Below are 16242 nucleotides of genomic sequence, written 5' to 3' on the forward strand. Positions count from 1 at the left end.
AATAAATTAAAAAAAAAAAAGAAACGAGAGGAGAGGATATTGATCCATGTTGTAATGAACAAGAATTGAATTCGAACTAAGGGACAAAGAAAAGAAAGGTCTCTGGGGGAGAGATGATGAGTTTTCTAGAGGTGCGTGGCCCCTAGTTGGTTGTCTGTGCTCCAGTGAACCACACCCATACCAGTGTGCATATGGGCAACACTAATTAGACTCGGTGAGGTATAAAGGGAAGCGGGGAGGGAAAAGGACATGAAGTTGGGAGCGGGTGTGGTGATGCCATCTACAAAGAAGGATGGGTGTGACCAAAATGTATTGTGTACATGTGTGAAATTCTCAATAAATAAATAAAAATATGGTTATAAGGAATGATTATCAAGATACTAGTTTTTAAAGCTATGTGAATGGAAATACCAGTTACTGAAATGGTGAGAGAGCGAGAAACAAGGATCAGCTAATGAAAACAATATCCAGGTTTAAATGTGAACATTTTGATTGTTGAGATGCATATGGAAAGAAAACTGAAGATGTTAGGAGATTTACTGGATGAACTCCAAATGTTGTAGAAATATCATAGATACGTTTATGAACATCATTGAAAATAAAAACAATATTTACAATCACGAGTTGGACATAATTATCTAAGAAAGTTCAAAAAGGTATCTATAATTGAGCCTCCTAACCAATAGAGCATTTGATGTAAGACAGAAAAAGAAGCCAGCAGAAAGTAACTAAAGGTAAAAATGCATAAATAGGAAACTGGGAAGCTGTGTTGTAGACACTATAGCAGAAAATGATTCAAAGTGGTTACTCTTGTTGGATGATGTGAGGAGTCTGAAGGCTACTGAATTTGTCAGTGTGTTTGCTAATTGAATTTACATAAGGTATTCTCATTGAAGGACTTAACTTGAAGCTATATGGCATATACTGGAAGAGGAAATCTGCTCACAGGTATCAGATAACTCTCAAAAAAAGTTTAAGCTAAAGATTATAGAACAAAATACTTATTGTCCTATGAAACAACTGGATACTTTCAATTTTAATAAAAAGGGAATGGAAAATAGTTTATTCTTATTTTTAAATATTGTGTAACCATTGAGAATTATGCTACTGAAAAATAGTAGATAGATAACAACCATGGATACACACTAATTTTAAAAGGAAGACAAATTTAATAAGCATATTTTCATATGATAAATATATTACATATATATGCATGTGTATATGTATACATGCTATACACACCAAGTTTTCACTGAAAGAAATAAAATAAGTTATGGGCTATATGTTACAGGATACTTGTATTATTTTGCATTTTATCTTTTTAATGTTTCCATATGTTTCACAGTAAGCAGTGGTTTATTTTCATTGGAAAAGGTAAGGGTAGTTTTTATAAAGTAAAGTTCTGAAGTAATTAAAATATATACTGTAAAAAATAATAGAACTGATCAGCATTAACAGAACTTAGTCAGCGAAGCATATGTAAAACCATCCAGCCGATTGAGTCAACAAGCCTTACAGTTGTTTTTTCCAGCTGTGGTCAGGAAACATGTCTACAAATTCATAGAAACATAATAATTAGATTGGTTCACATTTGGGAGGTTCTCCATGGCAGTACAAAAGAGCTGGAGAGTAAATAAAGCCTAAAGCCTTACAGGATGTGAGAAAAGTACAAGGTGAAATCCAGGAAGAAAATTAGAAAGAGAAAGTAAAGCTCCATGAGGAGACCTGGTAAGTCATGGAAAGCCAAATATGGAGGACAGTCAGAGTCCTGCTTGTGATAAAGAGTACTTGCAATGAAAATGAAGTGTTACTTTGAGGAACTCAAGGAAAGTTTAAAATTAGACATTGAGTTACCCAAAGACAATTGACCGAGGATAGTGCCTGCCCACTCAGTCTGAAAAACTGTCATTTTGGTACATAGAAATAGCCAAGAAGCTACCGACTACAGAGACAAGCGGAGCCAGGTACTGACACTGACTGACAGTCTGAGCTACAACAGGAGAAATTCAGTGGTCCCTTCATCTCTATATTTTCTGCATCTTTGAAGACAATCAAAATATAAAGGGGGATGAGAGTTAGCTCTATGATTAAGTGTACTTATTACTCATGCAACAGAGCTAGGTTTGGTTTCCAGTAGCTACATGGTAGATTATAGCCATCTGCAACTCTGATTTTAAGGGATCTGTTGCCTTCTCCTAACCTGTCAGGGTACCAGACATGTATATATGCAGCCAAATTGTTTATTCACACAAAACAAAACCAAAAAATTTAACAAAGATATTTTTAAGTTTTATGAAAAAATGCGACAAACTTGTATGGTATTGTTTTTATGTCATTGTTTGCTAAACAATTATCTATACAACATTTACAGTGTATTGAATAGTTTAGGTAGTTCAGAGATGACTTACAAGTTTGGGGATGATGTACATAAATTGTGTAAAAATATTGAGCCTCTTTTTCTTTCATTATTATATATGTGTGTGCATGTGTCTACATATATATTATTTATAATATATTTATAGCCTGGCGTTGGTGGCGCACGCCTTTAATCCCAGCACTCGGGAGGCAGAGGCAGGCGGATCTCTGTGAGTTCGAGACCAGCCTGGTCTACAGAGCTAGTTCCAGGACAGGCTCCAAAGCCACAGAGAAACCCTGTCTCGAAAAACAAAAAATAAATAAATAAATAAATAAAATAAAATAAAATATATTTATAGTACTACTGAGTTGATTTTTGTTGTTGTATGTAAAAGGTTTCAAGGCTGATCACTCTGATGAACAGCCAATAAGGGGTTCATCACCAGAAGGGGCTAATTCTTCTTCTCTCAAAGAGCTTCTTGCCTGTAGCTCTTTGTCGAGGTGTGGGGCTCTGAAAATGTTTCCCTCTTCCATGTTAATATGTCCATTGATATTGCCTTGTTCCAGTCTTGTTTGTGCAATCATTTCTAGGGAGAAACTGTTTCACTACAGACTTCTCGGTATTCTGGCTATGACAGTTTTTCTGCCTTCCACAATCGCAATGTTCCCTGAGCCACAGATGCAGGAGCTATGCTATACAGGTGTCTGTTGGGGCTTGGCTCCCTACTGTTTGTTGATCTCTGCATTGTACTTCCCAGGCCTAGTGAGGAAATGGAACTTAGGAAAGAATCTACTAGCTGGGCACTGGTGCACGCCTTTAATCCCAGCATTCCTGAGGCTGAGGCAGGTGGATCATTGTGAGTTCAAGGTCAGCCTATTCTAGAAGAGCTAGTTCCAGGACAGGCTCCACAGCTATAGAAAAACCCTGTCTTGAAAAACAAAAAACAAACAAAAATAGAATCTACTACCACTTTTTTGCTAGACCAGCCTAATAATTCAGTACTACATTTTAAATCTTATTTTATCCTGATACCCACATAGAGGTATTATCCAATTGGACCCCTCATCCGATCCAAGTGAGCCACCACTCACCTCCTCTGAGTTAATATTAAAAAATAATTTTATAAAGTATCATTCAAGGAGAATCAGTATTTATATTACCAATTCACATATACTCAGAAATCATTTACCACCTTCTTAGATTTTTAAATTGTATATTATTTTGATGTATTCTGTCTTCCATTACTGATATTCTCTACTCTCTTTTTAGTTCTCTTTTACCCCAAGATTATGACTCATGTGAACAGTAACAATAGGTAGCTTTGCTTGTTTGAGCCTTGGTTGTATTTGGAAAATTAAGGGCATTTGGCAAAAGATCTAGTAGAGTCTGAATAGCAAAGATTCCTGGCTCCTGAAACAAAGAGTTTCATGAGAAAGCATAGTGAGGTATTTTCTCAGGCAAATGACACTTCTCTGAGATCTCATATACCTCTAGGCATACAATGCATATGTGTATTTGTGTCTATGTCCCATTTGTATTTATAATATTCATCCTTCCTTTCCCCTTCCCTCTTTCTCTTAAGTTTACTTTCCACAAGGACAGTGGCATTACTGATTTCAGTTTTCTGTCCTATTACTGAAAGATACACACACACACTCACACACATACACACTCATACATATATATACATATATATGGCCAAGTTTTTTATATATATATATATATATATATATATAAAATAATAAATTTTTTAAATTAAATTTATTAAATCCTTAATAAATTTAGTGATCTGAGAATATATGCCATAACCTTTGACATAATTATATAGCATATAGTTTAAATTATAACTTACAATTGATAAGAATGTACAGATACCAAAATTCTTCTTTCTCTAACTAACTTTAGAAAATGGCATTGTTTTCTTAGACTTCAGGGTGTTCACAACCTGCTCTAAACACATAAGGGAGCTGAAAAGGCAATTTATAATTTACAATTTAAAAATAAGCTCACAAAGAAAATAAAATTAAGTATTAATTTTATTATACCAAGTCTTTAATAAACAAGCAACATTCTAGGATCCAGAGGAGGGCCTAGGTACATAGTTACTCTAGTTTCTCTACAATAATCCAGGAATTCCTCTTCAGAATGGAAATAACTTGGCAATGAAGATTAAATGAAAACAAAATAATCACGATGCAAGAAAAACTATGTGAAGAAATAAGACGCACAAACCAGGAGTTCCTGCCCAGAATTCAGCTTCTTACAGAATCAAGTCTCTTCCTTGTCCCAACCCCAAAATTGGCTACTATAGCTGTTTTAAATTATTCAGAAAACGAGTTCTAGCACAAAGGACTGAAACACCTTTTCTGGGGAGCAATCGTTTACAATTGAAGGATTTTTTTTCTCACCCAAGGATTTAGAATCCTTACATAGATTTAGCATTTGTTCCCAATTCCTCTGTCTTGAGAAATTAAATGTAAAAAAAAATTTTAGAGCCCATCTTAAATTATAAAACCATATAAATGGATTATAGATAGATAGATAATAAAATATTACATTTTCATTTCTTACAATTTGTAAGTACAGATCATCACTTCTCCCAATATGAAAAATATAGGAGTTAAAATCCTATTGAGTTTATAGAGTGTGGTCACTTATAAAAGACTCCTGTTAAGCTCAGCCTTTTCCTACACTATTAATATATGAATCTGTTTGAGTAATTAATTGATCCATGTGTAGCAATATGAATGAATTCTTAAAATTGTATTTAGTCTATCATTACTTTCTAAAACTTTTTAATTTCATATTACATAGATGGGGCATCATGTGAACATGAATATGCCCAAGCTCTTCCTGGAATTTTTCTAATTATAACATAGGCAGAAGTGCTCAGACAGAAAAGATGCTATTGAAAACTGTACATTCAGCTCTTTGAAAGGCTATTCAAAATTCTTTATTATAAAAAGAAGCCTAAAGATTTTAAACATGCCAAGAGAAAGATATTCTTAGGCTAATCCTCTAGGGACAAATTATAAACTTGCTGAGAAAGAACTCTAAGGAGATGGAAGCATCCCTGCTCTCCATTCTGACTTGAAATCACAGAAGACGTGCAGATCATTTGCACAAACATGAGCACCAGCAGTTTCTGTAGAAAGAACATCAGACCAGTTTTACTCAGAGAAAATCCGATGTCTTGTCCACTTATAGGCTCCCTCCCATCTCTCTTCCCTCTGGGACATCTCACTTGATGGTAGACTGCCACATTTTAGAGATAACCTTTTGCAATAGGGTTGTGGTATTTGAGCTATAGTTTCATTTCATCTAAATTAAAAATTTTGATAATACAGAGCTGTATAATGAAACAAGTGCTGGGTGACAATTGGGATGTTTTGTCTCTGTGTGGAACTTGAGTGAATCTTCACTATTTTTCCATTATACAGCTCTGTATTATCAATATTTTTAATCTCCACATTGACTATTTCTGAAAGCATAAAGTTCAACATACATATATCAAAAAACATTACAACAATTGAGAAAAATGTATATCTATCAAAGTGAGACAGTTTTTATTTTATGGAAATTTCATACAAGAATATTGTATTTATATCATTTCCACCCCACCTCTCAACTCCTCCTATGCCACCCCCACTCACTCTCAAATTCATGACTACTTATTATATATAAATATATATTGCATACACACATATGACCTTCTGAGTTCATTTAGTGTTCATAAGTGTTTAGGGCTGACTCCATAGTATTGAATAACCAAGTGATGTTTGTTGGTGGAGAAGACCGATTCTCCCTTTCTCAGCAGCCCATTGATACCTGTAGTTCTTCATCTAAGGATGGGGCCTTGTGAGATTTCCTTCATCCGTGTTGGTCTGTCATTTAGTGTTGTCATTAAGCGTGTCTTGTTTAGGCAACCACACTGTTGAGATTCAGTGAGTAAAGTCTCCTATCATGTATAGAAGACACTATCACAGGGCACCTATGCTGGTCCTTTGGCTCTTAGGATCTTTCTATGCCCTCTTCCACAAGATGTTCCCTAGGATATATGTGTAGAAATTTTGTTGTACACATATCATTTGGAGTTGGGCAGCCCATGGTATGTTACTGTTCTCTGCACATTGACCATTTGTGGAGTCCTGATTGCTGTTCAGGGGAGTTCAAGGGGTTCCTAAAACAATAGACTTTTTCATTGCCCCTGGTTTTCTCCAAGAATATAAAAGTAAAGCCCTATGTATACACAGTATACAGTACTTGGAAGGATACAGGACTTGGAAGAATCAAGCTAGAACCAAACAGAAAGCCTTCTATCTAAGGACTAGCTTTCATGGTATCTGAAGTTGTTGTTCAAAATGCCAAAGGAGGAAAGCAATATTCCTACCAAACTGTAATACATGTGGTTAATTTCTACCACAGAATATTCTGGAAATATATCCACAAGGGTGAAATTAGCAGCACTTTTATCTTGGTGATAACTAACAAATGTCTAATTGAACTAAATTAAGTAGGATAGAGCCAGTAATTAGGATAGAAGCCATGCATGGTATCATAAACCTAGCCAGCTACCTGGGGTTGATGAAGTAGTAGACTCTAGAGAAGAACCTGCTATTTCAAGTTTCTTTTTTTTTTTATTGGCATGATGTTTCTATTTATTTATTTATTTATTTAAAAAATTTCCGCCTCCTCCCCGCCTCCCATTTCCCTCCCCTTCCTCCCACTCCTCTTGCCCTCTCCCCACTCTTCTCCCCCTCCCCCACCCTATTCCCCCTCCCTTTCTAGTCTGAGACCCACATTGGAGCACCGGACTGAGCTCCCAAGGTCCAAATGAGGAGCAGAAGGAGGGAGAACATGAACAAGGAAGTCAGGACTGCGAGGGGTGCACCCACTCACTGTGACAGTGGAACTGATCTATTGGGAGCTCACCAAGGCCAGCTGGACTGGGACTGAATAAGCATGGGATAAAACCGGACTCTCTGAAAATGGCGAACAATGAGGGCTGATGAGAAACCAAGGACAATGGCACTGGGTTTTGATCTTACTACATGAACTGGTTTTGTGGGAGCCTAGCCTGTTTGGATGCACACCTTCCTAGACCTGGATGGAGTGGGGAGGACCTTGGACTTCCCACAGGGCAGGAAATCCTGACTGCTCTTCAGACTCAATTTTCTTAAATGCATGTAATTTCTGTGTTCTACATAGCCATCCTTTTACTCACAGGTAAGCACGGCTCCCACCCCTCAGCAGAGAAGCTTTTTTCTGCAGCAGCAGCAGCAGCAGACCATTCCTGAAATAATCTTGTCTGCTGGATTAAATGCATAAAGGGCTACAGTTCTAACTCAGCATAACCAAGTAAGTCCTTATACTAGATGTGCTCACAGTTCCTGAAAGGTCAAAGCTTTCTAAAGACAATAGCGGCGATTGCACACAAATGGAGCACAGCATATGGCTCTGGAGACTCACTCTGAAAGTCTGACTTGCCAGGTCTAGCATTACGGAGAACTAAACCCAAACACTGTTCTCCAATGATAACATTGTTCCTAACTACTTGGCATCAAGAGTCGGACTGGAAACTACGGACAGCAGTAGAAAGCAAACCGAGGAAATGGGATCCCCTTTCTCTCACATTTTGATGTGGCATTACACCGAATGTGTTCAGCACATGGCTAAATCCTTTTAACTAAGCATGGAGCCCTCTGGGCTGGAAAGAAAAGTTTGATGATGCATTTAGAAACACTGGAACGCATCAACTGAAGTTGATGTTTTTCTGCTTCAGTTATGCAAACAAGCCACTATACACCACACTTCTATCTTGTGTTCAGTTATAAGGGAGCTGCGCAGAACAATTCTAATTTGGCACCTTCAGAGTAAATGCCAAATCAATTAACAGAGATCAAATCAAAATTGGCTCAACCTGCAGCACTGAATTCAAGAAGGCATGAGCTGAAACCAGGTATATTTGACACAAGCTGAATACTGATGATGCATCAAATAAAACTAGGAATTTCTAAATTTTGAATAATGTAACCCGATCAGGGTTTCACAAATCATCCAATATATCTGGATCTGTAGAGTTGTTCTTCTACACATACATTTGTGCAATTGTAAATGCAAAGGCCGAATTCTAATGCTGAAAGTTCTGTTAATGGAATGTAAATGGACTGCATAAGACATATAGCCTAAAAAAATCCTTCTGAGGAGAAAAGCATTGATTCAATTTTCAAGCTAGTTTACAAATATGTGTGGCTTTTCCTTTCATCCGCTCAAACTTTGATAGTGAAAAGAAGGGAGAAAACGAATCGATGCTAGCAATCTTTTAAAGAGTGCTGTACGTGATATGAGTAGAAAGGGCAGAAGACTGCCAGTAAATATGAGCTATCTCAAAATATCCTCACGGTGTGCTTTCATCATGGAAAACCATCTCAGTATTCACCAATTCACCAAAGCCTCTATTCATCTCTGTGTTTATGCATATCATTAAAAAATTATGAACCTGAACAATTATAAAGAACACCAGTTGACAGGTCAACATGGATAAAGGGAATTCTGCCAGGGCCGCATCTCTAGAGGAAAAGCTACAGAAAACTACTACTGAGAAAGGAAAACCAGGCTTCCTCATTGATGAACCCCTAATTGTTTGTCCAATATCAAGTGATCAGCCCAAAAAACATCTACATACTAGAACGGCAAATTAAACCCAGCAAGTTGTCCTTAAATAGAGAGATACATGTTTACATGTTACAATAATAAAGAAAAAATAGTAAACTAAAGCCAGGGTTATAGTTCAGTGATAGAGCATATTTCTGCCATGGACAAGACCCTGGATTTGATCCCCATAACAGAAAAGAAAAGAAAAAAAATCAAAACAAAACAAAATAAATCAAATATAACTTTCCAGGATGTAATGATAAAACATAGGAAAAAATCATTCCCAGATCAATCTGTGCTTCCGTTGAAAAGCAACTTTCTCTTTTTATTAATAAAATATATTTATTCTATGTGTTTTTCACATCATCTATCTTGATCTCATTTGTTCCCTGTCCGTTTGCATCCACCCTCTGCTCTTGTACCATGCCCATGAATTTAAAAAAAAAAATCAAGAGAAAAAAATGAAGAATATAAAATGAGAAATATTTTTTTTTAAAGAGAGAAGGAGTTAAAAATCTCACCATGAAAGCTGCAGTGTAACCCAACAAGTCAGGCCAAATACCCCCTTGGTACATACACCTCTACCCGCAAATGATCATTGCAGGGAGTCATTGTCTGGTTCAAGGCCGTGGGTCTCTATTACACGTTTGAGGCTGAGCCCCCACTAGGAATCATCCTGGACAACCTGCTGTCACTCTGTGTTGAGGAGAAGCTACAGCTTTAGATCTGTGGGGCAGGTCCTCACATGCTCCAGCATTTCATAGATGGGGTGGATGTTGGTGTAGGCTAAGTTATAACCCTGGCTCTGGGCCTGGGAAGCTATGGGGTTGGTCTACAAGATACAAAATGGGGACATCTGTTCCTTGCTCATGATTTTGGGGGTGGCTCACCCACACCTCTATTAACAGGATTGGATCTGTTTGGCTGTCCTGACAGAGTGCAGGGTCTGCTCTCCTGAGTATTACAGCTTGAGGGGATCGGGGATAGCTCTCCCACTCTTATGGCCACAGGACCAGCTCCCCCACCTGCTCCAGGCATTGGTGGGCAGGGTTGGGAGTGGGGTGCTTTTTACCCCTATGCATACTGCCACAGGATAGATGAGAGATGGGGACAGCTCTCCCATGCTCACAAGTTCAGGGCTGTCTCACCCATCATACACTAACATGGTTGGCTCTATTGTGCTTCCCTGACAAGGTGTGGGACCTTCTCTCCTGAGCGTTGCAGCTAGTGGTGGTCAGGAACAGCTAACCCATTCTTATGATCACAGGGCCATCTCCCCCACCTGCTCCGGCATTGATGGGTAAGGGGAGGGCATCTTTCCCCAGCCCATTATGCCACAAGACAGATGAGAAATTAGGGCCACTCTCCAATGCTCTCAACTTTAAGGCTTGTTCACCTACACCTGCTCTAACAAGGTTGATTCTATTTTCTAAATTGAGCAGATATCTCAAGAACACTGAGCTGCCAAGTTAAGAATATTACCAATTTTCCTGAATGATTATAAATGACCCTGAAATGAATGTTTTACGTATATTTGTCTAATTGAATAATACTGATGTCAGAACACCCAGTGAAACTTTAAATAATGGTGACATAGTTATTATTAATAACCAAGGGACACAAACTTAGGACCCTCCCACAAGAGAAAATTCAGCTAAAGCCTTCTTTAGAGGAAAGTGCTGGTGGCCCTGTCAGGGGAGCAACAGGTAGCAATTGAAGTCCAAGGTGTCAGCCCTCCAGGAGGAAACTCTCTAATGGGTCAAGACCACAGTCACAGGAATGTCTTTTGCTTCTGCTATACCTTTATATGTTTGCTGCTATGATCTTTCTCTGGTATCTGGCATGGTGTGAATGGATGTGGGGAGAATCCCACTGCTTGTAATGTAGTGTGCTTATCTTATGGAAACATCCCAATCTACTGACCATTTTTTATCTGTGGATTGTCATAAGGGTGATTCCTCCCTAAGCTATACTGTCTATTTGATAATAATAATGCTAGATTATACAGAGATTTGATGAATAAAAATAAATACAAGGAATGTTACACAGCCAGGGCCTATGAGTTTCACCTAAGAAGTTACTTAGTCTGTATCTCAAGTTAATGATTAAAAAAAGCAGTTGAATCCCCAGGAGCCAGGCTGGCTCAAATTCTCTCAATGCTGAAAGATGCAGTCACAGGTTCCAGTGTGCATCATTAGCTGAAGCAAAGTGTTAAAATAACTTCAGGTTGGATCAGATGTTTTGATAATAGTTTTGAGATTAAAAACCCTAGAAACCAATCTAAACATTACGTACTTTCATTTCTAGGGTTGGTTGATGATCAAAGGTGATGATTAATTCCTTATACCCATTTTGACCTCAATCTCCTGATATAAAAAACTATTAATGAGTGGATATGTACCCTAAAGATTTAAAGTAGAGCTAACTGATTCCTTTTCATATATAAAAGGTTAGATTTATGATTCCTTTATGATTCTTTATAAGATCATCTTTTAAGTTAAGTAATAAAGTAAATGACCCTTTCTTTCTAACTGCAAAATGCAGCCTGCAAGTAAAAGGCCCGACAAGAATACCTGCTTGCCCACATAGTTAATCTGTAACAAGTTCCTTGATTATGAATGTACATGGGTTCTTGAAATCATTTGTTTTTACCTCTATACATAAAATGTTTAACAATGTAAGGAATATGGAAAACATGCTGTTTTTGACTATTTGTTTTCTATTCATTGTAATCATTCCCTTGAAAAACAGAATGTAACCACATTGCAATTTTTATATTACCTGAAAGATTTTGCTGGGGTATATAAGCTATAAGGGAAAGAACAGAGATAGAGATAGGTAGACTTAAAATTAGCTAAAAGGAAAATATCAAGAAGAGAGAGTTAAAATGAGTCAGAAGGGAAACATCAGGAATGAGAGAGTTAGAAGGAACTAGAAGGGAAACATCAATAATTTAATAAAATTAGAAAGAAAACATCAAGAATGAGAGTAAGAAATCACCAGGAAAATGAAAAAATAGAGAATGTAAAAGAAAAATAAAGGAAAGGTCTGAAAGGAACCATCAAGAGTGTGTGCATAAGTGTCACTTCCCCCTTACCCCCTCAGATAGAAGAGTCTCGTATACACTGATGACACAGATTCCTCTCAAGCCCTGTGCTGTCTGGAGGCTAGCACCCCAGACAGCAATATAAAAGAGGGTGAACTGGGGCCACAATGGTATACAGAGGTGGTCAATGTTCCTTTTCCCAAACCAAAATTGTCTATACATACAATGTTTACCTAAATTTTCCAGATTGATTGTATTCTTCTTTTGATCAACTATCCAGTATATGTTTGGGTGACTTTGGGAGTACTGAGAAATGGTCCACTACATGGCAAGGAGAATGCAAAACATTTTATCTGAATTATTTACTTGCTAATATTAATTGAATATAGTAGGAATACTAATAGCGTGACCCAAGAAGTCAACGTACTGATATCCAGAACATATGAACATACGTTCTTACATAGTAAGGGAGAAGGGAAGTTGCATATAGAATTAGCATTATTTTCTCTACTTCCTAGGGAGATAAGATCTCCTGAGTAAATTGGGAGCACTGTGGGAGGGGAGGGTGGGAGGGGAGAAAGGAGGAAAGAAAGGGAGTGGGGGGAAATGTACAACTCAATTTTAAAAACAATAAAGTATTAAAAAAGAATTAGTACTGCTAAATAGCTCAATTTGAAATGAGGGATTATCTTGGAAATCCAAATGTAACCATAGAAATATTATAAGTCAGAAATACTGGCATAGTGATTTATAGAGGCTATGTAGGCAGAGTGGGGGTGGAAAAAGGAGCCATGAGCCAAGAAATAGAGAAGCCAGTAGAAGCTGATAATGGATTGGAACCAGAATTTGAAGCCTTGCTAAAACCTTGATTTCTGTCCCAGTGAGACCAGTTCAGACTTCTGACCTATGGAACTATAAAAGAGCACATGAACGGGCTTTTTGGAGCCCATTCCCTATGGAGGGAAACCTTGCTCTGCCTAGACACAGGAGGGAGGGCCTTGGTCCTGCCTCAAATGCTGTGGCAAACTCTGTTGACACCCCATGGGAGACTCACCCTTGCTGAGCAGTGGTTGGGAATGGGGTGAGAGGAAGGTGGGGGAGTAGAAGGACAGGATGGGAGGGAAAGGAAACTGGAAATGATATGTAAAATAAAAACATGATTGTTTTAAAAAAAGAGAGAGAGAGAAAAAAAGAGCACACTTTTGCTAAGCCCTCAAATGTGAGGCAGTTTACTTGAGCTGCAGTGGGAAACCAAACTGCAACATTGCCTTCTATTATTTTGCTCAATCCTAACAGAAGTCTATGAGTTGCTACTGCTATTTACATAATGAAAGAACTGAGTGTTAGTTCTTTTTTGATAACAGGACTCAGAACTACCCTAGGTCAAAAGTCACCCACTTGATACTGTACTGTGACTCTTACATGGCTGGACATGTCCAGATACTCAAGACTCCAGCTCCCCACCATGCATTTATTTTAATAAAAGTTCCCATCACATCCAAGAAAGCTTAGAGAGAAACTCGGGAGAAAGAAGTTCTGTTGTTCAGTATTATGCTGGGGTAAGGGCAGTTAGCAGCAACATGCTGTTTGTTCTTTTTAAGGTTAGAAGAATTACTTTTATACTTTCTTGCATCTGTCAAAACAAGTTAATTTTAGGGGTTCAAGAGATGCTTATTCTCCAAGCATAAGGACCTGAATTCAAACCCCAACATCTGCTCTAAAAACCAGGCATGGCTGCACACCCCAATAATTCCAGAATGTGGGGACAAAGACGGGTGAATCTTGAAAGTGTGATGGCCAGCAGAACTGACAAGTCAGGCTCCCCACTCAGTGATAGTCTCTGTCTCGAGGCAACGAAGTGCAAAGCCATAGAGGAAAACTACCAATTCCCTCCTGTCTCTACTTAGGTTCATAAGCATGCACACTATTATGCAAGCACCACACACAACATGCATCATGCACACAAACACCACATAGATACATTTAATTATAAAGGAGATAAATAAACTTTACAGAGAGTGTCATCACTAAGGTCCTACTACATATCTGTGCACACAGCACTGGTGCACAATGTGGCTATGAACTCAGACTGCATGGGAGCATGGGATGAAACAGTGGGACAGTGACAGAGAGCCGGCGGGTTAGACACGTACTTGTGAGCAATGAAGCAGGGAAGCATCTGACAGCTGCTGATGACAAGCAGATTGGCTCCTGCAGCCCATCAGACTCCATAAATGACAACAGGACTCTCAGTAATGGCTCCTACCAGGAAAGACAACTGATATCATTTTTCAGGGTTGACAGACTTAAGACAAACATTACTATTTCTGGTGACTTGTGGAGCAGAGGCACTCTAATGTATGAACTGACACCTCCTGGACATAGATTCCTCCGTTGAAGAACATCAATGTATTTCACACTCTATAGCATTTGAAGTGTGATTTTTTTTCCTTCCAAACTGTATTATCTTACATGGAAATAGACGTTGAATGATGTTTCATGTTAAGTATGAATCGACTCAGATGCCCCCATTCCAGGTCTCCCAATTCTTTCATATGCAAGAAAAACAGATCAATTTTAACTTGTAGATTTTCAATCTAAAGAAGTAGATTGCGTACCTAGTTTCCAGGAAAGTCTATTTAATAAGAGAATCCTTTAAAATTCACTCAGCATCTCTGGGTCTGGTTTGAGTTGTATGTCAGGGTTTAGCAGCAATGTCTCCTGAGCATCCCTCCCCATCCATTTCAAGGAAACCACCCTGTGCCAGAGTGCATTAGGTCATCATTACTGTTATAATGGCCAGCAGCTATAGATGCTGCCTCTGTTGTTAGGCACATCCACAACAGCAGAAGAAAACAAGATTGATCTTGGTGATGCCACATACCATGGATTATGGATATTCTCTTACTCGTTTGCACAGAGCTAAACACTCCCTTCAAGCTCAAGGACAAAACAAGGCCAATCCCCAAGTCTCATCTCTGAAAGATCAATAAACGCTCATCTGAAAAACACTCAAGGAGACAACAACCATGCCAAATTGGGAAATAAAAATTCTAATATGAAAAGTAATTAAACATATATTAGAAATAGGAAAAGGCAAAGGGGAATATTAATAAGCCAGCTAAATAAGCATACAGCCACTAACGTTCACAGCAGTCAGAGGAACAGAGAGAGAAGGTTATAATGAGTAAAATGTAGATGCCTAGCTGTGAGATCCATAGAACTGAAGATGCAAAGGCCCACAGACCTTGGTGCTGAGCAGGGAGCACTGCTCACTTGGTGCCCTATCTCGGCAACTGTTAGCAGAACATCAAGCTGGTGTTCAAGAAAAGGAATGCTATACAAAAACTGATTAGCTAAGGGGTGAAAGCTGTTCTGGGGAGTTACGGAATAAAGTAGGCACTGGAGAAGGAGTGGTTCCCCACACCTGCTCCTCTAGCTTTACAGAGCCCTGCCCTAAGAGGAGCCTGCCTACAGGAAGGCATCGTGCAGTGCTCCAACTCCGCAGAGAGGCAGCTGCTAAGTCACCAGCATATGGTGTCGTGTTTGCTTGTTTGTCCATTTGTTCACGCGTTCATTCTGGTATCTTTCAGGAATTCATAAGCACTAAACAGAAGAACCAAGTCCCCGTTTTTACGGAGCTGACGTTTTGGTAGGTAGACAATAAACAATATACAAATATTTACTATGTTCTGTTTTATGTGTTAAAATGCTTTGAAGACAAGTCAATTGAGATAAGGTAGTTTACAGAAACCGAGACAGAAGCAGTATAGACAAAGGCGATGTAGTGGTTAGAATGTGAACCTGCCCCCACATGCTACTGTGTTTGGATACTGGTTACCTAGGAAGTGGTGCTGTCTGAGGAAGCTGTAGAACTTTAACAGATGGAACCTTTGAGAGGCAGTGGGTGGGAATGAGTCTTGATTGATTTTATAGCGGGGTCCCAATCCCTGTCCTCTCTTTGCTTCCTGACTACCGATGCATGTGGCCTGCTGACCTCCAGGCCCAGCTCCTATCCTTCCCTGCCTGTTATCACGTCTTTCCCAATAAGGATAGACTCCACCTTCTGGAGCACTGGACTGAGCTCTCAAGGTCCCAATGAGGAGCAGAAGGAGGGAGAACATGAGCAAAGAAGTCGGGACCACGAGGGGTGCACCCACCCATTGAGACAGTGGAGCTGATCTAT

This window comes from Microtus ochrogaster, chromosome 1 (genome assembly GCF_000317375.1).
Source record: "Microtus ochrogaster isolate Prairie Vole_2 chromosome 1, MicOch1.0, whole genome shotgun sequence".
Lineage (NCBI taxonomy): Eukaryota > Metazoa > Chordata > Mammalia > Rodentia > Cricetidae > Microtus > Microtus ochrogaster.